Source organism: Bombina bombina, chromosome 5 (genome assembly GCF_027579735.1).
Source record: "Bombina bombina isolate aBomBom1 chromosome 5, aBomBom1.pri, whole genome shotgun sequence".
In the NCBI taxonomy this organism is placed as follows: Eukaryota; Metazoa; Chordata; class Amphibia; order Anura; family Bombinatoridae; genus Bombina; species Bombina bombina.
The window spans coordinates 35379417-35402117 of record NC_069503.1 but is presented as its reverse complement, the minus strand read 5'-3'; the positions used below and the strand labels follow the sequence as shown (position 1 = coordinate 35402117).

General features: G+C 40.5%; 1 long non-coding RNA gene and 1 pseudogene across 1 annotated transcript in view; one reads left to right on the top strand and one right to left on the bottom strand.

The window, feature by feature from the left end:
* The window catches only part of LOC128661261 (zinc finger protein 208-like), a 1066060-nt pseudogene that overhangs the window by 61241 nt on the left and 982118 nt on the right, over positions 1-22701 (bottom strand).
* The window catches only part of LOC128659780 (uncharacterized), a 103088-nt gene that overhangs the window by 31445 nt on the left and 48942 nt on the right, over positions 1-22701 (top strand). Inside the window, exon 2 of the long non-coding RNA XR_008402479.1 lies at positions 19422-19537. This is a non-coding gene — a long non-coding RNA (uncharacterized LOC128659780). The remainder of the gene's footprint in view (positions 1-19421; positions 19538-22701) is intronic.

The following is a 22701-nucleotide window of genomic DNA, read 5'->3' as shown; positions in this document are numbered from 1 at the left end:
TAAGAAGGAACGGGCTTTTACACAATCTTGATGTGGTTCGTGCTTTGAAATTCTATTTACAAGCAACTAAGGATTTCAGACAAACATCATCTTTGTTTGTTGTCTATTCTGGCAAGAGGAGAGGTCAAAAAGTGACGGCTACCTCTCTTTCCTTCTGGTTGAAAAGCATCATCCGATTGGCTTATGAGACTGCTGGGCAGCAGCCTCCTGAACGAATTACAGCTAATTCCACCAGAGCTGTGGCTTCCACTTGGGCCTTCAAGAATGAGGCTTCTGTTGAACAGATTTGTAAGGCAGCGACTTAGTCTTCACTGCATACTTTTGCCAAATTTTACAAATTCGATACTTTTTCTTCTTCGGAGGCTATTTTTGGGAGAAAGGTTTTGCAAGCAGTGGTGCCTTCCGTTTAGGTTACCTGTCTTGTTCTCTCCCTTCATCCGTGTCCTAAAGCTTTGGTATTGGTATCCCACAAGTAAGGATGAATCCGTGGACTGGATACACCTTGCAAGAGAAAACAGAATTTATGCTTACCTGATAAATTACTTCTCTTGCGGTGTATCCAGTCCACGCCCGCCCTGGCAATTAAGTCAGGTTAAAATTTCTTGTTTAAACTACAGTCACCACTGCACCCTATGGTTTCTCCTTTTTCTCCTAATCGTCGGTCGAATGACTGGGGGGCGGAGCCAGAGGGGGAGATATATGGACAGCTTTGCTGTGTGCTCTCTTTGCCACTTCCTGTAGGGAATGCAAATATCCCACAAGTAAGGATGAATCTGTGGACTGGATACACCGCAAGAGAAAGTAATTTATCAGGTAAGCATAAATTCTGTTTTTCCATGAGAGGTTTCATGATGGGAGCTGTCTGTATCATCTATATTGTAAATATAGCTACCAAGGATGTCATTATAGCCAACAGGTTGAGGTTTTGTCTGAGTTTGTGGCGAATTAAAGTTGCGCTCATACCAGTCTAGGGCCAGTTCAGCTGGATCTGTGAAGTCATCCTCCTTGTTGACATATTCAGACTCAGTCAGTATCACCAGGATGGGAATCACAAACAGGAGGAATAGATGGTATTTTAGAACAGTAGTCCTGTCTCTTTAAATCTTTAAAGGTCTGATTTCTTTTTTTTTGCTGAATCTATGAATACATCCTCTTCATTTACATAGTCAGACTCAGAATCAGTTTCACCAAAAATGGAAGTCACGGACATGAGTAGATGAAATACTAGAAAATTGATTCTGTCTCTTTAAATCTTTAAAGATCTGATTTTTTTCTGCTGAATCTATGGATACATTCTCTTCATTTTCATAGTCAGATTCAAAATCAGTTTCACCAAATTGGAAGTCACGGACATGAGTAGATGAAATTCTAGAAAAGTATTTCTATCTCTTTAAATCTTTAAAGATCTGATATTTTTCTGCTGAATCTATGGATACATCCTCTTCATTTTCATAGTCAGATTCAGAATCAGTTTCACCAAAATGGAATTCACGAGCATGTGGAATAGATTAAATTCTAGATAAGTGGTTCTGTCTCTTTAAATCTTTAAAGATCTGAATTTTTTCTGCTAAATCTATGGTTACATTCTCTTCATTTTCATAGTCAGATTCACGATCAGTTTCACCAAAATGGTAACCACGAACATGAGTAGAGGATACTCTAGAATGGGAGTACTGTGTCTTTAAATTTTTAAAGTATGAAAATCTTCTGTTTTTCTTTTGGGGACAGCTTGGGTATGAGAGGTTGTAATTTCTTATTTTCCTTCCAGGGTCGGTGCATCCACTACCACTGCGGATCCCTTTTTTAGGCATTAACTTTCTGTCATGATCCGGTGTACATGCGCTCGTATGTAGGGATTTGGAGACACCGACCCCTGACCCGGGGAAGAGTATCCTGGACGTGGATAGATGATATTCTGTGATTTATAGTTGCTAGAAGTTATTGTAAAATAAATGGAGAGTGCAACATTTGTATACAATATATTCTGATTTCACTGTGACTTATAGTTGGTTAATAGGAGTAGCTGCAGGATTCAATGAGAGAAAAATATAGCAATGTGGAATGTTCAGAGGCTTCAGAGTAAACTGGTAAAAGATTGACACTTAGATGCAAACTAAGGTTTGTTGCAGGTTTACAGTACATAATATTATATAGAGCTGTATGTCAGAATTAAACAGAGCAACACAGGTGATAGTCAAGTTGCAAGTTTAAAGGCATCAATTACTGTTTGTGCATATATTGGAGAATCACATGAAAGCTTTTAACTGAACACATAGATTCAGAGTTCTGAATATTTGTAGAAGGATATTTCAGCTATGACAACTTGTTGTAGAGAATAGTTATAAAGTTCTGAGTAAGATGCTGTTATAATTAGAGAGTGATGATAACCAAAAGTATGCTTGATTTATAATAAAGTTCAGAGTTTGTTAAGTAGCAGTATCCAGGAAACAGAAATGGAATTATTTGGATACTTGCGATTTGGTGATTTTAGGCATAGGTAATAGAAAAGGCTGTAGCTTCAATAAGTTGGTAAATTCATGCAGGAAAACAGTCACAGACCTCTGTTGTTCAGGATCACAACTTCAAAGTTAATGCAAAGCACATTAGGCCTGAGAAGACTTAAAAAGAAACTGAGAGAATCAGGTGCATGAATGATTAATCAGGCAGGCAAGCTGAATGCAAATACTGCCCAAACCAGCTTGATTTGTCAGAAGCAGGGAAGGCAGTCTTAAAGGACAGTGATGTTAGGCTGAGATATGTTACAAACCCTTTTATGCCTGGGGGGTGCCGTTACATATGGGTAACCCAGTTTATGAATTATTCCTCCATGCAGGGTGGGCGTTTCCCCCCAGAGGTTTGCAGCACATTTTCGCTTCCACATATTTTTTTGCGCTCATTCCCTATTGTCCTGGGGCTACAACCTTGGGGAGGGCCTGTACAGTTCCCTGCGGGTGTAACTGTCCCTGAGTGTTGTGCCTTCCGTTATAGAGTGGCACATCTTCATGTCCTACTCAGACATGTTTTTCAGTTAATAAATGATCCTATCCTTCTTGGATACAGGAATTTTCAATCTGCTTCAAATGGTACACCTCAATAGACATGTGGGGATGATGTAATCTCCTGACTTTTCTTGTTTGAGATCCTTCCCAGTTTGTTTGGATTAGGGCTTCCGTTTGACTGGTCCTTCGGCAGGCCTGTTTCCTTATTGGGTGTTCATCTATTGGTTGCCTTATATTTTCTTTTTATCCGGTTAGGTTGTCTTTTATTATTTTCCTTCGGGAATCTTAAACTGGGATCGATGCTCGCTGTTACTTCGGCGGAAGTGTTTTTGGGGACATGTTTGTCCTAAGTTTGTCTGTTTCCCTTCTTCCCCTCTGAGGGAGGATTTATATGGCCTGACGGTTGGGACCCGTATGCAGGCTGGTCCTGTTGGGTTTGGGTTCTGTCTTGTGGCTGTTCAGACACGTGGCACCATTCTGATTGGTGGGTCCAGTCAAGGTGCCGAGTGCTCATGTTATCTTTTTTCTTTTTCATTCAACTAAGCATTCTAGAGGATCTGTGGGTCTACAAGGCAAGAAAGATTGTCAGTCCTTCTAGCCTTCGATTTGGATGACTGGGTCAGTGGATTCTCTGCTGTGTCGTTCTATGGCATCTGGTATTACTGGATCTAGTGTTTTGCTCCCACATTGTGGAGAGTTGGAGGGGCTTAGCGCCTTCTTCCCGCCGTGTAGTGGTTTGGCCTTTTTTTCTCTTGAGACTCGAAGAATGTCCTTGGACTGGTCCTCAGCAGCTAGTAAGTTAAAGGGGTAGTTTGGCGGCCTTGCAGCGGTTCTGTTGCAGATTGTAACCAGCTGCATCCATTGCACATTGACTGTGTACTGTCTAGCTGTTTTTTGTTTTTTTTTTGTTTTTATTATATTTTTATTGAGGAAATAAGATACATACACTTTTTATAGTAAATGCAATATAGCAGTTAATCACATCATTTCTGGTTTTAGTTATATAACAATATTGAAAACCCTCCTTTTTTCAGTCCCCATAAACAGTAGTGCAGATCACTCTTGGATCTGTTCCAGTGCTTAAAGAAAAAACAATGGGGTAAACATGCATCATGAAACATAAATAAGAAATTACAGAACAAACCGCATCACATAAAGAAAAATAAACAAAATATGAAGAAAACTACTCGTTTCTAGAGGATTAGGAGTAGATGCGTGAACCAGACTGGATACAATATCGATACATATCTCACAAAAGCAAGCAGCTGTCATATTATAAATCTATATGAGATGTCTTAGACGGCTATAAACATATATTCTTAACGTGTTGTATATCCCTCTCCCAGTCATTAAAATATGGTACGGACCCCAGTTCAGAGAACACACAACTCACAGTATAAACCTTCTGTTAAAGCTTCGTTCTTGTTATTGACTTGTTATGGTATGTACTGGACTCCCCTTCCCAGGTCCCAGCCGCAGACCACGTGGGGGGGGGGGGCACTTTGCTTTTTCTTTCAGAAACTGAGGCTGCTTGCAAAGTATAGATCCCTTTTTTCAAATGTTAGATTATGCCCCCCTAGGAAGCCACCCACCAAACCCCACAGGAGACAAATAAAATTATAAAAGGGTATTAAAGCTATTCTTTAGCCACTTACAAGTTGTCAGTGTGCGTGTACTGTTAGGGCCCATCCACACTCTATTTAACGCAGCAACAGGGGTGCTGATAATCAGATGATTAGAGAAGTAGAGATGCACATATACCTAAACTTATTCTAAAATCATTTAAACATACAAGCTCTTTGCAAGAAGAACACTTAATACAACAAAGAGGAAACCAAAACAATTAACATTTTTAGATGTACAGTGTTGAAATATATATAGCTATACTGATCATTTATCAGGCTGGTTTTAGGAAGTCCCAACATTGATCCGTGTTGAACTGTTTATTTGAGTTCCCTTCCTCTGGGCAGGAAAGCTGGTCTGGCTGCAAGTGCAAATTTTCTAGTGATATAGATTGTGTGTTATCCGCGGGCTTAGTGTAGCAAGAGTTTCTTTTGTTCTCTTGAATAAACCTTCCCTCCACACCAAGTGCACCAAGCATCGGTATTGACCGAGACGAGATAGTGAGCTTCCAGGTACATTTCTTGTCAGCCTGTTTTTGCTTAGACATCAAAGCATCCTGTAGGGTCGAGTTGATATTTTGATCTATTTCGGTCGTTAGTGATCTAGTCTTCATCCGAATCAGCTTCACTCTTGTCGTGACCTGTGAAGGTGTTTGCCGAGTCAGGGTTAATTTCTTTGCTGCTTATGAGGGGGGAGGCCACGGGGACGCCCTTTGCCATGGCCTCCATCCACCACACAGATCACCTCTACCTCTTCTGACTTGGACCCTGTATTGGGCCTTGAACTGTTGTAAATTTGCAAAAAAAGTCCCACGGAGCCCTATGTATTAGGCCCAGGAAGCAATGTTCTATCTTTTTCCAGGGTAACATTTAAACTGGCTAGGTACCTGGGTTCCATCTCGGCGGCCATCTTTGTTGCGTTGTAGCAATTATCTTGATAAACTTAAATTCGTTAAGAAGAAAGAGTCTGCTTACTTATAAACCTGTGAGAATGTGAGTTAAATTTTCTATGTCCAGTCCTGACAGGAAACCTCGGAGAACCGAGGGGGGTAGCGATACCTGTCGAGAGCTGCCGCTCCAGACTTGTTCTGCCCGACCTTAAGCTCCGGCTTCAAAAATACAGCTACTGGCTTGAATTATTATATTCCATCCACTAGTCCAGCGTAGCTGGTCTCTTTTTGTAGTTGTTCACTGTGGTAGTTATCCTAAACCAACGGTTTGCTGGATATTCAGCTAGAGCACCAAGAAGATGCGACCGTCCACAGTCGCTATTCGGACACGCCCCCCCATCCAGCTGTTTTTATGAGAGTTTTTATTTCCCTCTGTGATCTCCATGTTAGGCTTCCCTTTTTGGGGCCTTGGAGATGTTTGTTCCCTGTTGGGGACACTGGGCGTAGTCTCCTTGGGCTTGTTTGGGTTTCCTCCAGAACTGGGGATGGTTCGCGCCTTTCTCCCTGTGCTCATCCGCTTGTGCGGAGGTGATGTGGAGACCAGCTTTTGCTCGAGTGGTTTTGACCTTGAGGTATCTCCTTGCCTTATTGTCCTGAGGCTGTTGGTGAGTCTTGAAGATCTTGCGTTGTTGCACAACTTTTTACTGCCATGGCTCCTTGGAGAGTGGGACTTTGGTGGTCTCTTGCTTAGGTCGGACTTGCAAGTTTTTCTTGTTCTCCAGGTGATCTGGATATCGCATTTAGTATCCCCTGTAGTCTGGGTTGTTATTCAGATGGGGTGTTAAGTTTGCGGGTACTGTTTACCTGTTTCCAGTTTGCTGGGTTTCCTTCAGCATTTTCCCTTGTGGATCCCGTTGTGGATTGTTACCGGACCTTTAGGCTCCAGGGTTGATTTGGTGTTCCCCAGTACCTGGAAACTTGGGCTATGTCCTTTTGCTCTGATTCTTGATCTGGTCTTGGTGGCCAGGTTTTTCTGAGTGTCGGTTGCTCATTTCCCTTAGTCAGCTTTCCTGTATCCATCGTATTTACTGCTTTGCTGGTGAATGGGATCAAAGTGTCACTGATGCAGCTGTTGATTGCGTGTTAGCAGGCTAGTTTTCAGGGAAATCACTTTCAGGTGGGATTGTTCTCTCCTTTATCCTGTCGCTTTATGGCTTTTGGAGGTGCTTCCTGTTAGCCTGTTCCCCTTCTTGGGTGAGAGCTTAGTTTCCTTTAGAGAGAGGTGGTCCTTTTCTTAAGGCTTCTCCCTGGCTCAGGCTGTGAATTCCCTAGCTGAGAAGATTTCTTTCTCTAGATACGTTTCGTTCTGAGTCTTACTGGCTCTGTTGTCAAGACTAAGTGGACCTTTTTGCTAGATCCTTTGGGTTTGTGGCCCTGTTGTCTGTTCTAAGGAGTCGGGTTGCTCCCGTGCTCTGTTGGATTGGCTGTGGGCCATTCTTTCACTCATTTTGAGCCAGTTTTTGGGGTGCTTCTGATTCCCTGTTTCAGACCTACCATTGCTGGGGTTCGCACTCCGGTTTGAGAGTGGGTTCTGAGAGCCATTGTCATTTTCAGAGTCCAGGTGGGCTAGCTGGATGGCTCTTTGGTTCATGCTCAGGGTTGCTAGTTTGTTCTCCTCAGCCTTTCTTCCTTTCGAGGTTGATATGAGCATCGCTTTGTGTCCCTTAAAGGAGATTAGCCACATTCGCATAGTAGCTAGCTGGCTGCCTAAGCTTACCAGCAGAAGGTCTAGGATTTCTCCATCTCGGGTTCAGGGTATCACTCCTTTTTTTTGGGAGACCCTCATGGATGGTACGTCTTGCAACCTGGATTGCCTAGAAGGTGCCCTCTGTATACGGAGTTGGCTTGTGCTCTCAGCAAATATTCCCTATGTTATTCTGAGGATGGGAGCATGTTCTGAGCTTTTTTTTTCGTCTGGGTCTGCTACAAGTTTTTTGTAGCGGGATACTTCTGTATTCCCAGTTCAGGACTCTGTGAGGACTCCGTCCTCTGTTGTCCTTGGTGCTTTTGGCATGATGTTTAAGAGAACGTTTTTCTCTGTTTATATGCCTGTTCTTACACCTCCGGTTTCCTTGGTCTAGGCGTAGTCTTCCCTTTTTTGTCGGGTCCCATTTGGGGCTCGCTCAGAGGGGTTTTCTCTTTCTGGACGTGACCTTCCAGTCTTTTCTTTCATTTCTCCTGGCCTTCTCCTTTTGGGAGTTTAGGCTGGTGTTTCCCTTCTTTAGTGAGGGGTGTGTGAGGAGGAACTGTCTGTTGGAGATGGTGTCTCTTGGAGGCCTGTTGAATCTGTTTTTGTGGTCTCTAGCTTGGCTCTGGACTACCTGCGGGTCTGTGTCATCAGGGGCCTTTCCTTTCAAAGTTCTCTGCTTCAGACGAAGCTGGGGGTTTTTTGTGGGTAGTGGTTTCAGGCTTGGTGCCCTCAGTATGGGCCACCTAATGTGCCCCTCCCGTCTTGGCATTCAGTGTACTCTATAGCTTGGTATTGTTTTCCCAAAAGTAATGAATGCAGCTCTGGACTCTTTCCATTTAAGAAGAAAAACATAAATTATGCTTACCTGATATTTTCTTCTGATGGAAAGAGTCCACAGCTCCCCACCCGTAATTTTTATGTGGGACATCCTTGTTTATTCTTCTGGCACCTTTCACCCAGATATTTCTTGTACTGTTCATTGTTCCTCGGCAGAATGACTGGGGGATGAGGGGAGTGGGAGGAGTATTTAAGCCTTTGGCTGGGGTGTATTTGCCTCCTCCTGGTGGCCAAGTTCTTATTCCCCAAAAATAATGAATGCAGCAGTGGACTGTTTCCATCAGAAGAAAAGAAAATTATCAGGTAAGCATAATTTATGTTTTTTGCTAGAAGAGCTTTATGGCTCAAATCATGGAATGCTGACATGGTATCTAAATCTAGGTTACTATCTCTATCATTCCAGGGGTAAATAATTGTTTGCTTCCAGTTTGATTCTATTATTTCCACTATTACTGGGGGGAATGGAGTTTTTGTGCACCAAGATAAAAATTCTAAGGGTAATCTAAAGCTTCTAATCGGTTCCGTTCCTTCCTCAGAATTGGGAACCGGAAAACCACTTCTTCCCCTAAGGGACTCTGGCTCCAATTGGAAACCATCTTTGAGTTGAAATAAATCCAAGCCTTATAAGAAACCAAAACCAGCTCCCAAGTCTGCATGAAGGTGCGGCCCTCAATTCAGTTCTGCTGGTGGGGGGTAGATTGAAATTATTTCAAGACGTTTGGGCAGGTTCCATTCAGAATCATTGGATTCAGAATATTGTTTCTCAGGGGTATCGAATAGGTTTCAGAATAAGACCTGTGAGAAGATTTTTTTCTCTCACACGTTCCAACGTGAAAGCTCAGGACTTTCTGAAGTGTGTTTCAGATCTAGAGCTTTCAGAAGTAATTGTACCAGTTCCACTTCTGGAACAGGGTCTGGGTTTTTATTCAAATCTATTCATTGTCCCAAAGAAGGAAAATTCTTTCAGACCAGTTCTGGATCTGAAGTTTTTGAATCAATTTGTAAGGGTCCTAACTTTCAAGATGGTGTCTATAAGGACTATTCTGCCTTTTGTACAGCAAGGTCATTACATATCCTCAATAGACTTACAGGATGCGTATCTTCACATTCCGATTCATCCAGACCACTATCAGTTTCTGAGATTCTCTTTTCTAGACGAGCATTACCAATTTGTTGCTCTTCCGTTGGGCCTAGCAACAGCTCAAGAATCTTTTCGAAGGTTCTCGGTGACCTTCTATCTGTAATCAGAGAGCAGGGTATTGCAGTGTTTCCTTATTTGGACAATATCATGGTACTGGCTCAGTCTTTTCATTTAGCAGAATCTCACACAAATCAACTTGTGTTGTTTCTTCAAAAACAAGGTTGGAGGATCAATTTACCAAAGAGTTTCTTGATTCCTCAGACAAGGGTCACCTTTTTAGGTTTCCAGATAGATTCAGTGTCCATGACTATGTCTTTAACAGACAAGAGACAAATTAAATTGGTTTCTGCCTGTCAAAACCTTCAGTCTAGATCATTCCCTTCAGTGGCCTATGTGCATGGCAGTTTTAGGTCTCATGACTGCAGCATCAGATGCAATCCTCTTTGCTCGTTTTCATATGAGACCTCTGCAGCTTTGCATGCTGAATCAATGGTGCAGGGATTATACTCGGATATCACAGTTGATATACTTAAATCCCAACATTCAACTCTCTCTGTCCCTGGTGGTTGGACCATCATCGGATTCTTCAAGGGGCCCCTTTTGTTCATCCTTCCTGGACTGTGATTTAAACAGATGCAAGTCTCACAGGTTGGGGAGCTGTCTGGGGGGTCTTTGATAGCACAAGGAGTTTGTAATCCTCAAAAGGCAAGGTTACCAATCAATATTTTAGAACTCTGTGCTATTTTCAGGGCTCTTCATGCTTGGCCTCTATTAAAGAGAGAATCATTCATTCGTTTTTAGAGAAGACAATATCATATAACTGTGGCATATGTCAATCATCAGGGGGGACTCTCAGTCCTTTAGCGATGAAAGAAGTATCTCAGATACTTTCTTGGGTGGAATCAACTCCTGTCTAATTTCTGCAATACATATCCCAGGTGTAGACAATTGGGAAGCGGATTATCTCAGTCATCAGTCTTTACATTCAGAGGAGTGGTCTCTCCATCCAGATGTATTTTATCTGATTGTACAGATGTGGGGTGTTCCCGAAACAGATCTAATGGCTTCCCATCTAAAAAGAAGCTTTCCAGCTTCTTGTCCAGGGATTCTCAGGCGGAGATGGTGGATGCGTTACCAGTTCCTTGGTTTTACCAACCTGCTTTACATTTTTTCCGCCTTTAGTTCTTCTTCCAAAGGTGATCTCCAAGATCATAATGAACAATCGCATGTGTTTCTGATAGCACCAGCATGGCCTCACAGGTTTTGGTATGCGGATCTTGTCCGGATGTCCAGTTGCCAACCATGGCCACATCCATTAAGGCCAGACTTTCTGTTCTCAAGGGTCATTTTTCCATTAGGATCTAAATCTCTAAATTTGAAGGTATGGATAATTGAATGCTTAGTCATAGAGGTTTTCTCTGACTCAGTGATTAATACTATGCTACAGGCCTCGTAGTCTGTTTCAAGGAAGGTATATTATCGGGTTTGGAAAACCTATATCTCATGATTTTTTTCTCATAAATTCTCTTAGCGTTCTTTTAGAATTCCTAGAATTTTACAGTTTCCTTCAGGATGTTTGACAAAGGTTTGTCTGCAAGTACTTTGAAGGGACAAAGCTCTGCTCTTTCTGTTTTATTTCATAGAAAGATTGCTAAACTTCCTGATATTCACTGTTTTGTTCAGGCTTTAGTTCGTATAAAACCTGTTGTTAAATCAATCTCTCCTCCTTGGAGTCTTAATTTGGTTTTGAAGGCTTTGCAGGCTCCTCCTTTTGAGCCTATGCATTCTTTGGATATTAAACTACTTTCTTGGAAAGTTTTTTTGTTTCTTCTGGCTATCTCTTCAGCTAGAAGAGTTTCTGAATTGTCTGATCTCTCCTGTGAGTCTCCTTTTCTGATTTTTCCATCAGGATAAAGCTGTTTGTGGACTTTGTTTAAATTCCTTCCTAAGGTTGTGAATTCTAGACAACATTAGTAGGCAAATGGTTGTTCCTTCTTTGTGTCCTAATCCTAAGAATACTCTTGAAAGATCATTACATTATTTTGATGTTGTAAGAGCTTTGACATATGTCGAAGCTACTAAAGATTTCAGGAAGACTTCAAGTCTATTTGGTTTTTTTTTTCTGGTCCTAGGAAAGGTCAGAAAGCCTCTGCCATTTCTTTGGCATCTTGGTTAAAGCTTTTGATTCACAAGGCTTATTTGTAGGTGGGACAGTCTCAGCCTCAGAGAATTACAGCTCATTCTACTAGATCAGCCGCCACTTCTTGGGCTTTTAAGAATGAAGCTTCGGTTGATCAGATTTGCAAAGCAGCACTTGGTCTTCTTTGCATACATTTACTAAATTTTACCATTTTGATGTATTTGCTTCTTCTGAAGCAGTCTTTGGTAGAAAAGTTCTTCAGGCAGCTGTCTCAGTTTGATTCTTCTGCTTACGATTTAAGTTTTTTTCTTGTAATTTATAAGAGACTTATTTTTTGTGGATTTATTTTTTTCAGCGGAAATAGCTGTTTTTATTTTATCCCTTCCTTTTCTAGTTACTCATCTTTGGTCTTCCACATCTTGGATATTTCTATCCCATAAGTCACTAGCTCATGGACTCTTGACAATTACATGAAAGAAAACATAATTTATGTAAGAACTTACCTGAAAAATTAATTTCTTCATATTGGCAAGAGTCCATGAGGCCCACCCTTTTTATGGTTGTTATGATTTTTTGTATAAAAGCACAATTATATTTCCAGTTCCTCTTTTTGTATGCTTTTTTAACTCCTTATTTTATCACCCACTGCTTGGCTATTCGTTAAACTGAATTGTGGGTGTGGTGAGGGGTGTATTTATAGGCATTTTGAGGTTGGGAACTTTGCCCTCCTGGTAGGATTGTATATCCCATACATCACTAGCTCATGGACTCTTGCCAATATGAAAGAAATGAATTTATCAGGTATGTTCTTACATAAATTATGTTTTCTATAGCTGCACCTGTTTATCATCAGAACGTTTATCCCACTGATCTGTGACTGATTCTTGTTGTTAGTAAATACCTTAGTAAGTGTATTCTGCACCTTCAGCTGACTGCTGTTTATGTCACATGATCACAGACTTAAGGGAAAGTGTCCTGTAAATGTTTCAACTGACTTCTATTGTAATATTTGCTTCAGTCTCTAGATATTCTTTATCAAAGCAGCTGCAATGCACTACAGGAGCTAGCTGAGCACATAAGGTGAGCCAATGACAAGAGGCTTGTATGTGCCACTAATCAGCAGCTAGCGCACCATAGTGCATTATATGCTTTGTCACAAAGGTCCCCAAGGGAATAAAGCAGATTTGATAATAGAAGGAAATTGGAAAGTTGTTTAAATTTGAATAATAAAAGTGTAATTGTGACTTTGCTGTCCCTTTAATGTGTTTCTAATGACTTGTTTTACCGGTGTATAAAATAGTATAAAGTGTATGGAAAATGTCTCCTTTAGCTTTATTATTTATATAAAATAACTGCTGTTTGTAATTTATTTTCATTATTAAATTGTACACAGCCTTTTTAAATGACCTGAGGCTCCGGCCCCTACTTAGCATATGCAGGAGATCACATTATATAAACATATGAGCCTGTATTGGCTGATAGCTGTCACATGGTACAGGTGCAGAACTACAATTATCAGAAAACAATCTACTGCTCTTTTAAAATTCATAGTAAGTTTTATTGCATTGTATTTTTATTATGCATTTGTGGTTTTGTAATTCTATATGTTATGGTCCTTTAAAATGGACTGAATTTGCCAAAAGAAAATATCTCATTATATTATCACTCTATGTAAACACAAATTCTTTGTTTCTCTTGTAAGGTGTATCCAGTCCACGGATCATCTATTACTTGTGGGATATTCTCATTCCCAACAGGAAGTTGCAAGAGGACACCCACAGCAGAGCTGTAATATAGCTCCATCCCCCTAACTGTCATAGCCAGTCATTCTCTTGCAACTCTCAACAAGCTAGGTCGTGTAGGAGAGAGTGGTTAAATATAGCTAGTTTATTTTTCTTCAATCAAAGTTTGTTATTTTTAAAATAGTACCGGAGTTGTGCTATTTATCTCAGGCAGTAAATAGAAGAAGAATCTGCCTGAGGTTTCAATGATCTTAGCAGGTTGTAACTAAGATCCATTGCTGTTCTCACATATGTCTGAGGGGATTACACGGATGAGGTAACTACGCGAGAGAATGGCGTGCAGTTTATTCTGCTATCAGGTATGTGCAGTTATAATTTTTTCTAGAGATGGTAAACCAACTAGAAAAAGCTGCTGATACCGGATTAATGTAAGTTAAGCCTGAATACAGTGATTTTATAACAACTGGTATCATGCTTACACCCAGGGGTAATACCCTTATGATATTTACAATATAAAACGTTTGCTGGCATGTTTAAATCGTTTTTATATATGCTTTGGTGATAAAAACTTTATTGGGGCCTAGTTTTTTCCACAATGGCTGGCTTAAACTTTTGACTAGAAACAATTTCCACTGTTGTAGTATAAAAGTTACAGTTGGTGCAGTTAAAATTACAAACTGGTGACATCCAGCTTCCCTCAAAGGCCCTCTGAATGCTATAGGACATCCTCTAAAGGGCCCAAAGGCTTTCCCAAAGTCGTTTTATTGGGGAAGGTAGGACCACAGCTTGCTGTGGCAGTTGGTTATGACTGTTAAAAAACGTCTATTTCGTTTTTTTGATCTGTTTTTTGAACTAAGGGGTTAATCATCCATTTGCAAGTGGGTTAGCCTATTATACAACACTGTAAAAATTTCGTTTGATTTACATGCATTTTTTCACTGTTTTTCAAATTCTGACAAAATTGTTTCTCTTAAAGGCACAGTACCGTTTTTTAATTTGCTTGTTAACTTGATTTAAAGTGTTTTCCCAAGCTTGCTAGTCTCATTGCTATCTGTATAAACATGTCTGACATAGAAGAAACTCCTTGTTTATTATGTTTAAAAGCCCTGGTGGAACCCCCTCTTAGAATGTGTACCAAATGTACTGATTTCATTTTATGCAATAAAGATCATTTTTCTGTCTTTAAAAAATTTATCACCAGAGGAATCTGACGAGGGGGAAGTTATGCCGACTAACTTTCCCCACGTGTCAGACCCTTTGACTCCGCTTAAGGGGACTCACTCTCAAATGGCGCCAAATACATCTAGGGCGCCCATAGCGTTTACTTTACAAGATATGGCGGCAGTCATGGATAATACACTGTCAGCGGTATTAGCCAGACTACCTGAACTTAGAGGTAAGCGAGATAGCTCTTGGGGTGAGACAAAATGCAGAGCATACTGACGCTTTAAGAACCATGTCTGATACTGCCTCACAATATGCAGAAGCTGAGGAAAGAGAGCTTCATTCAGTGGGTGATGTTAATGACTCAGGAAAGATACCTGATTCTAATATTTCTACATTTAAATTTAAGCTTGAACACCTCCGTGTGTTGCTTAGGGAGGTTTTAGCTGCTCTGAATGACTGTGATACCATTGCAGTGCCAGAGAAATTGTGTAGACTGGATAAATACTTTGCAGTGCCGGTGTGTACTGATGTTTTTCCAAATACCTAAAAGGTTTACAGAAATTATTAATAAGGAATGGGATAGACCAGGTGTGCCGTTCTCTTCCCCTCCTATTTTTAGAAAAATGTTTCCAATAGACGCCACCACACTTATGGCAGACAGTCCCTAAGGTGGAGGAGCAGTTTCTACTCTAGTAAAGCGTACTACTATCCCTGTCGAGGACAGTTGTGCTTTTTTTTTTTAGATCCAATGGATAAAAATTAGAGGTTACCTTAAGAAAATATTTATTCAACAAGGTTTTATCCTACAGCCCCTTGCATGCATTGCCCCTGTCACTGCTGCTGCGGCGTAGGTAGCGACTCCATTGGATGACATACTTGGCAAACTTAGAGCACTTAAGCTAGCCAATTCTTTTATTCTGATGCCATTGTTCATTTGACTAAACTAACGGCTAAGAATTCTGGTTTTGCTATACAGGCGCGCAGGGCGCTATGGCTTAGATCATGGTCAGCTGACGTGACTTCAAAAATCTAAGCTACTTAACATTCCCTTCAAGGGGCAGACCCTATTCGGACCTGGTTGAAGGAGATTATTGCTGATATCACTGGAGGAAAAGGTCATGCCCTTCCCTCAGGGACAGGTCCAAATCTAGGGCCAAACAGTCTAATTTTCGTGCCTTTCAAAACTTCAAGGCAGGTGCGGCATCAACTTCCTCTAATAATAAACAAGAGGGAACTTTTGCTCAATCCAAGACGGTCTGGAGACCAAACCTGACCTGGAAAAAAGGTAAGCAGGTAAAAAAAGCCTGTTGCTGCCTCTAAGACAGCATGAAGGAACGGCCCCCTATCCGGGAACGGATCTAGTTAGGGGGCCAGACCTTTCACGCTTTGCCCAGGCGTGGGCAAGAGATGTTCAGGATCCCTGGGCGTTGGAAATTATATCCCAGGGATATCTTCTGGACTTCAAAGCTTCCCCCCCAAAAGGGAGATTTCACCTTTCACAATTATCTGCACACCAGATAAAGAGAGAGGCATTCTTACACTGTGTACGAGACCTCCTAGTTATGGGAGTGATCCATCCAGTTCCAAAGGAGGAACAGGGACAGGGTTTTTACTCAAATCTGTTTTGTGGTTCCCAAAAAAGAGGGAACCTTCAGACCAATTTTGGATCTAAAGATCTTAAACAAATTCCTCAAAGTTCCGTCGTTCAAGATGGAAACTATTCGTACCATGCTACCACTGATCCAGGAGGGTCAATATATGACTACAGTGGATCTAAAGGATGCTTATCTTCACATTCCGATACACAAAGATCATCATCGGTTTCTCAGGTTTGCCTTTCAAGACAGGCATTACCAGTTGTAGCTCTTCCCTTTGGATTAGCTACAGCCCCAAGAATCTTTACAAAGGTTCTAGGGTCGCTTATGGCGGTCCTAAGGCCGCGGGGCATAGCAGTAGCCCCTTATTTAGACGACATCCTGATACAGGGCGTCAAACTTCCAAATTGCCAAGTCTCATACGGATGTAGTACTGGCATTTCTGTGGTCGCATGGGTGGAAAGTGAACGAAGAAAAGAGTTCTCTATCCCCACTCACAAGAGTTTCCTTTCTAGGGACTCTGATAGATTCTGTAGAAATGAAAATTCACCTGACGGAGTCCAGGTTATCAAAGCTTCTAAAATTCCTGCCGGGTTCTTCATTCCATTCCGCGCCCTTCGGTGGTTCAGTGTATGGAAGTAATCGGCTTAATGGTAGCGGCAATGGACATAGTGCCCGCTGCAACTATGCATGCTCAGTCAGTGGAACGGGGATTACACAGATTTGTCCCCTCAACTGAATCTGGACCAAGAGACCAGGGATTCTCTTCTCTGGTGGCTATCTCGGGTCCCATCTGTCCAAAAGGTATGACCTTTCGCAGGCCAGATTGGACAATTGTTATGACAGATGCCAGCCTTCTAGGTTGGGGTGCAGTCTGGAACTCCCTGAAGGCTCAGGGATCGTGGACTCAGGAGAGTCTCTCCTTCCATTAAATATTCTTGAACTAAGAGCGATATTCAAGGCTCTTCAGGCTTGGCCTCAGTTAGCAACTCTGAGGTACATCAGATTTCAGTCGGACAACATCACGACTGTAGCTTACATCAACCATCAAGGGGGAACGAGAAGTTCCCCTAGAGATGTTAGAAGTTTCAAAAATAATTCGCTGGGCAGAGATTCACTCTTGCCACCTATCAGCTATCCATATCCCAGGTGTAGAGCACTGGGAGGCGGATTTTCTAAGTCGTCAGACTTTTTATCCGGGAGAGTGGGAACTCGATCCGGAGGTATTTGCACAACTGATTCATCGTTGGGGCAAACCAGAACTGGATCTCATGGCGTCTCGCCAGAACGCCAAGCTTCCGTGTTACGGATCCAGGTCCAGGGATCCCAAGGCGACACTGATAGATGCTCTAGCAGCGCCCTGGTCTTTCAACCTGGCTTATGTGTTTCCACCGTTTCCTCTGCTCCCTCGACTGATTGCCAAGATCAAGCAGGAGAGAGCATTGGTGATTCTGATAGCACCTGCGTGGCCACGCAGGACCTGGTATGCAGATCTAGTGGACATGTCATCCTTTCCACCATGGTCTCTGCCTCTGAAACAGGACCTTCTACTTCAGGGTCCTTTCAACCATCCAAATCTAATTTCTCTGAGGCTGACTGCCTGGAGATTGAACGCTTGATTTTATCAAAGCGTGGCTTCTCCGAGTCAGTTATTGATACCTTAAGACAGGCACGAAAGCCTGTCACCAGGAAAATTTACCATAAGGTATGGCGTAGATATCTTTATTGGTGTGAATCCAAGGGTTACTCATGGAGTAAGGTCAGGATTGCTAGGATATTATCTTTTCTCCAAGAAGGTTTGGAAAAGGATTGTCAGCTAGTTAAGCGTCTGGCAGATGTTCCAGACGTTCAGGCATTTTTGTCAGACTTTAGTTAGAATCAAGCCTGTGTTTAAACCTGTTGCTCCACCATGGAGCTTAAACTTGGTTCTTAAGGTTCTTCAAGGAGTTCCGTTTGAACCTCTTCATTCCATAGATATCAAGCTTTTATCTTGGAAAGTTCTTTTTTTGGTAGCTATTTCCTCGGCTCGTAGAGTCTCTGAGCTATCTGCCTTACAATGTGATTCTCCTTATCTGATTTTTCATACGGATAAGGTAGTCCTGCGTACCAAACCTGGGTTCTTACCTAAGGTGGTATCTAACAAGAATATCAATCAAGAGTTTTGTTGTTCCATCCTTGTGTTACACAATCTGGACGTGGTCCGTGCTTTAAAGTTTTACTTACAAGCTACTAAAGATTTTCGTCAAACATCTGCTTTGTTTGTTGTCTACTCTGGACAGAGGAGAGGTCAAAAAGCTTTGGCAACCTCTTTTTCTTTTTGACTAAGAAGCTTAATCCGCTTAGCCTATGAAACTGCTGGACAGCAGCCTCCTGAAAGGATTACAGCTCATTCCACTAGAGCTGTGGCTTCCACTTGGGCCTTTAAAAATGAGGCTTCTTTTGATCAGATTTGCAAGGCGACGACTTGGTCTTCGCTTCATATTTTTTCAAAATTTTACAAATTTGATACTTTTGCTTCTTCGGAGGCTATATTTGGGAGATAGGTTTTACGGGCAGTGGTTCCTTCCATTTAAGTTCCTGCCTTGTCCCTCCCATCATCCGTGTACTTTAGCTTTGGTATTGGTATCCCACAAGTAATGGATGATCCGTGGACTGGATACACCTTACAAGAGAAAACACAATTTATGCTTACCTGATAAATTTATTTCTCTTGTGGTGTATCCAGTCCACGGCCCGCCCTGTCATTTTAAGGCAGGTAATTTTTAAATTTTAAACTACAGTAACCACTGCACCCTATGGTTCCTCCTTTCTCGGCTTGTTTTTGGTCGAATGACTGGCTATGACAGTTAGGGGAGGAGCTATATTACAGCTCTGCTGTGGGTGTCCTCTTGCAACTTCCTGTTGGGAATGAGAATATCCCACAAGTAATGGATGATCCGTGGACTGGATACACCACAAGAGAAATAAATTTATCAGGTAAGCATAAATTGTGTTTTTCCTAACTTTATCCAGGAAAACAATTGAAATTAACATTTAAGTGTTTTCTCTCCCACACCCCTATGTAGTGTGATTTAAGACAACTCAGCATTGACCAAGAGAAGTTAAAGGACTGGGGGTGGAGCACATGACAAAATGTCTGACAGTGAGAATTAGTAGGACGTACAATACCAATACTGCAGTATCCAATTCAACCTATATTTAAACAACTGATATTTAACATTTGTTTCAGGAGAAAATATTGTTTCATAGAAATGATAGAAAACAAAGATTATAATATATTTGTAAAGTTATGATATGGCCCCACTTAGAAAGATTTTCTACCATTATGTTGTATTCATATTTAAGGGACAATTATAACACACACAGAGCTAACGGTACTAAATGTTTGTGCTGAATCAATAGCACATATGTAATAACCAAATCAGCTGATCTGTATCACATGAATTGTTATGTGTGCCTTTAATTATACCATACGTACAGTTAATCAGAACCATTATTTATTATTATCTGTCTAAACCATTTAATATACTTTTTACAGACACGGCCAGAGCACTGAGAGATATCAGGTATTGATGTAACTGGAGTGAATAAGGAAACCTTCTTCCTGAGCACAGACATTGGAGCCTGTTATCAGCATGAACTCATATGTGTTAGGTGAGTAAAATAGATATTATGCTGACTTTAATTTCTGGGAAAATAGAATAAATCACTCATTAAACAAATATAAACTATTATATTTATATCTGCATCTTTAAGAACATTTGTGTCAGTGACCGTTATAAAGAAGGAGCAACCCCCCATTGGGCTGAGGAGGGTAAAAAATACTACCCCCCCCCCTGTCCTTTTAGACAGACCATGTCCTACAACTGCCTAACATCACCCCCAGACCTGGTTCATTACTCAGAACACCTGCAACTCCATCTTCCCCTGCCCTGACCTCGCTCATGAAACACCCATAACTACACTTATGCCTACCTTTTTCCAAAGTGTTCCCCACCCCTGATTTGTGTTTAATTTTACAGTGAGTATTATTAAACTAAAGCAGTTTTTTGGCTGTTTATATAATAAAACAACCACACCCTCTCAAAACATCTCACACTGATAATTAGTCCTGTGTCTGTGATGATTAAGACATCATGTTCTCACCCCAACTGGTTAAGCATGAGCCGGGCAGGGCTGTATTTGCAGTTGCTTGTGCAATGTTAAATGAAGATGGTGGATGCCACCTTTCCTGCCCAGAATACAGATGTACTTGTTCCCTGGCTGAGAACATTATCCACATGCACTTTGTTTAATACGGCCCTATAGCTTGTTTTCATCAGTAATTAAAGTTTACTATGATGTAGTAATGTTTATATTCTAGGCCATCCTTTTTAATTTGTGATTTACAGGTAAATTTAAAAATATAAAACTGAAAGACATTTTTAGTATAATTTTTTTTTATTGAGATGGATTATATTATAAAGAATAAAGTTTTATTTTTCTTAATTAATTTTTTTTTTATGTAGACAAACACGTGAATAGTTCATATTCATCCTTCACTACAGGAAGCATCAGAATGATACCGCAAACTCCAAAAATCTTAGACACTAATGACTATCACAAACATTGGGGATATCACAGCAGATATTTAAAGATGATGATGAATTGGCAGGAACAGGAAGCAATCATTATGTACAGAGAGTAATTTAGTCATCAAACAAGAGGACAATATTTATGACTTATCTAGTAAAATGATTATCCCAGAGGTTAAACCACACACATTTACTGAGTTTTCAAAATATATTAAAAAAGGGAAAAGTCTACAGTCTAACCAAATGATTCATACAAAGGAGAAACCGTTCAAATGTACAGAATGTGAGAAAAGCTTTAGATGTAAGTCTCATCTACTAGAACACCACAAAATACACACAGGTGGGAAACCACACACTTGTACTGAGTGCGGCAAATGTTTTACACAAAAGAGTAATCTGAAAACTCATAAAAAGATTCACTCAGGAGAAAAGCCTTTCACATGTACAGAGTGTGGAAAAAGTTTTACAGAGAAGAGTAGTCCTGAAAAATCATGAAAGGAGTCACACAGGAGAAAAGCCTTTTACATGTACAGAGTGTGGAAAAAGTTTTACAGAGAAGAGAAGTCTGAAAACTCATGAAAGGATTCACACTGGAGAAAAGCCTTTCACATGTACAGAGTGTGGAAAAAGTTTTATACAAATGCATCATCTGAAAACTCATAAATGGATTCACACAGGAGAAAAGCCTTTCACATGTACAGAGTGTGGAAAAAGTTTTACACAAATAAATAGTCTGAAAAGTCATGAAATGAGTCACACAGGAGAAAAGCCTTTCACATGTACAGAGTGTGGAAAAAGTTTTACACAAATAAATAGTCTGAAAATTCATGAAATGAGTCACACAGGAGAAAAGCCTTTCACATGTACAGAGTGTGGAAAAAGTTTTTACATACATAAATAGTCTGAAAAGTCATGAAATGAGTCACAGAGGAGAAAAGCTGTTCACATGTACAGAGTGTGGAAAAAGTTTTACACTAAAGGGTGATCTGAAAAAGCATGAAAGGATTCACACAGGAGAAAAGCCGTTCACATGTACAGAGTGTGGAAAAAGTTTTACACTAAAGGGTGATCTGAAAAAGCATGAAAGGATTCACACAAGAGAAAAGCCGTTCACATGTACAGAGTGTGGAAAATGTTTTACACTAAAGAGTGATCTGAAAAGGCATGAAAGGATTCACACAGGAGAAAAGCCTTTCACATGTACAGAGTGTGGAAAAAGTTTTACACGAATAGATAATCTGAAAAGTCATGAAAGGATTCACAAGGGAAGAAACCTTTTCACATGTTTAGAAAGTAGGGGTTGCCACCTTTTGCCCAGCCAATTCCCTGACACTTTGCAAATGGCCGTGGTTGAGGGTGTGGCCTTAAAATATATTTTACCATTTTTTGGTCTGCCAGTAAAGGATTTAGTGTTATAATGTTTAATTTAATACACACACAACGATAGCTAGATATAGTCAGATATATACAGTTTGGTAGACAGACTGACAGAAAGGTATACAGTATACATAAACAGATAAACGGATAAATATATATATATATATATATATATATATATATATATAATATACAAACAACTCACTGTGTATTAGCGCACAACGTGAACCTTACATTTGAATTAGAAGAAAATTTACCTGTAGTTACACAGGAACACGGCACCTGGGAATATGGGTAGCCCGGTCTGTGAGCCACGCCAAAAATAATGATATAGATCCAAAAGAAGTAGATCGCATAATAGCGCAAATAACTCCTCAAATAGTAAAAACACACATTATTGAGTTAGATTAAAAGCATAATAGCAATAGACAAGCTATGTCGGCACACTTGTTAAAACACAATGAAAGCGATCAAGACCTCACGCAGACATGTTTCGTGCATTTGCGCACTTGATCACTGCTTGAGTGCAGTCAAGACCGTCCTCTACTTTATAGCACATTTCTTAAAGGCAAAGTGTCTTACATTATAACATTGTGTTACTACTATGTTACAAATAAATAGGAACAATGTAATTATTTGTTAAATATTCTTTTTGATTAGTTTAGATTCCTTCATTAGTCAGATATATTTATTTGAACTCAATGTTCCTGTACATTTTCAATATTAATTAATTTTGAATTTTTATGACTTTTCATTTTGTTTTTCATCTTTCTGTTTGATTTCATCTTATATCAGTAAAGAATTTTTTTTAGTATTTGTTATATTCTGAATGGAACATTACCAGAAAAAATTTACTATCCCTTTTTA